This window comes from Gobio gobio, assembly GCF_949357685.1.
Source record: "Gobio gobio genome assembly, contig: scaffold_117, whole genome shotgun sequence".
Taxonomy (NCBI): domain Eukaryota; kingdom Metazoa; phylum Chordata; class Actinopteri; order Cypriniformes; family Gobionidae; genus Gobio; species Gobio gobio.
In genome coordinates, this window is record NW_027645658.1 from 69,861 (window position 1) to 72,500 (window position 2,640).

A 2,640-nucleotide genomic window follows, 5' to 3' on the forward strand; every position below is an offset into this window, starting at 1 on the left:
TAATCTACAGCTCATCAACATTACAATAATCTACAGCTCATCAACATTACAATAATCTACAGCTCATCAACATTACAATAATCTACAGCTCATCAACATTACAATAATCTACAGCTCATCAACATTACAATAATCTACAGCTCATGAACATTACAATAATCTACAGCTCATGAACATTACAATAATCTACAGCTCATGAACATTACAATAATCTACAGCTCATGAACATTACAATAATCTACAGCTCATCAACATTACAATAATCTACAGCTCATCAACATTACAATAATCTACAGCTCATCAACATTACAATAATCTACAGCTCATGAACATTACAATAATCTACAGCTCATCAACATTACAATAATCTACAGCTCATCAACATTACAATAATCTACAGCTCATCAACATTACAATAATCTACAGCTCATGAACATTACAATAATCTACAGCTCATGAACATTACAATAATCTACAGCTCATGAACATTACAATAATCTACAGCTCATCAACATTACAATAATCTACAGCTCATGAACATTACAATAATCTACAGCTCATCAACATTACAATAATCTACAGCTCATGAACATTACAATAATCTACAGCTCATGAACATTACAATAATCTACAGCTCATGAACATCACAATAATCTACAGCTCATCAACATTACAATAATCTACAGCTCATGAACATTACAATAATCTACAGCTCATGAACATTACAATAATCTACAGCTCATGAACATTACAATAATCTACAGCTCATCAACATTACAATAATCTACAGCTCATGAACATTACAATAATCTACAGCTCATGAACATTACAATAATCTACAGCTCATCAACATTACAATAATCTACAACTCATCAACATTACAATAATCTACAGCTCATCAACATTACAATAATCTACAGCTCATGAACATTACAATAATCTACAGCTCATGAACATTACAATAATCTACAGCTCATCAACATTACAATAATCTACAGCTCATGAACATTACAATAATCTACAGCTCATCAACATTACAATAATCTACAGCTCATGAACATTACAATAATCTACAGCTCATCAACATTACAATAATCTACAGCTCATGAACATTACAATAATCTACAGCTCATCAACATTACAATAATCTACAGCTCATGAACATTACAATAATCTACAGCTCATCAACATTACAATAATCTACAGCTCATGAACATTACAATAATCTACAGCTCATCAACATTACAATAATCTACAGCTCATCAACATTACAATAATCTACAGCTCATCAACATTACAATAATCTACAGCTCATCAACATTACAATAATCTACAGCTCATCAACATTACAATAATCTACAGCTCATCAACATTACAATAATCTACAGCTCATGAACATTACAATAATCTACAGCTCATCAACATTACAATAATCTACAGCTCATCAACATTACAATAATCTACAGCTCATGAACATTACAATAATCTTCAGCTCATCAACATTACAATAATCTACAGCTCATCAACATTACAATAATCTACAGCTCATGAACATTACAATAATCTACAGCTCATCAACATTACAATAATCTACAGCTCATGAACATTACAATAATCTACAGCTCATGAACATTACAATAATCTACAGCTCATCAACATTACAATAATCTACAGCTCATGAACATTACAATAATCTACAGCTCATCAACATTACAATAATCTACAGCTCATCAACATTACAATAATCTACAGCTCATGAACATTACAATAATCTACAGCTCATCAACATTACAATAATCTACAGCTCATGAACATTACAATAATCTACAGCTCATCAACATTACAATAATCTACAGCTCATCAACATTACAATAATCTACAGCTCATCAACATTACAATAATCTACAGCTCATGAACATTACAATAATCTACAGCTCATCAACATTACAATAATCTACAGCTCATCAACATTACAATAATCTACAGCTCATCATCATTACAATAATCTACAGCTCATCAACATTACAATAATCTACAGCTCATCAACATTACAATAATCTACAGCTCATGAACATTACAATAATCTACAGCTCATCAACATTACAATAATCTACAGCTCATGAACATTACAATAATCTACAGCTCATGAACATTACAATAATCTACAGCTCATGAACATTACAATAATCTACAGCTCATCAACATTACAATAATCTACAGCTCATCAGCATTACAATAATCTACAGCTCATCAACATTACAATAATCTACAGCTCATCAGCATTACAATAATCTACAGCTCATCAACATTACAATAATCTACAGCTCATCAACATTACAATAATCTACAGCTCATCAACATTACAATAATCTACAGCTCATCAACATTACAATAATCTACAGCTCATCAACATTACAATAATCTACAGCTCATGATCATTACAATAATCTACAGCTCATCAACATTACAATAATCTACAGCTCATGAACATTACAATAATCTACAGCTCATGAACATTACAATAATCTACAGCTCATGAACATTACAATAATCTACAGCTCATCAACATTACAATAATCTACAGCTCATCAACATTACAATAATCTACAGCTCATCAACATTACAATAATCTACAGCTCA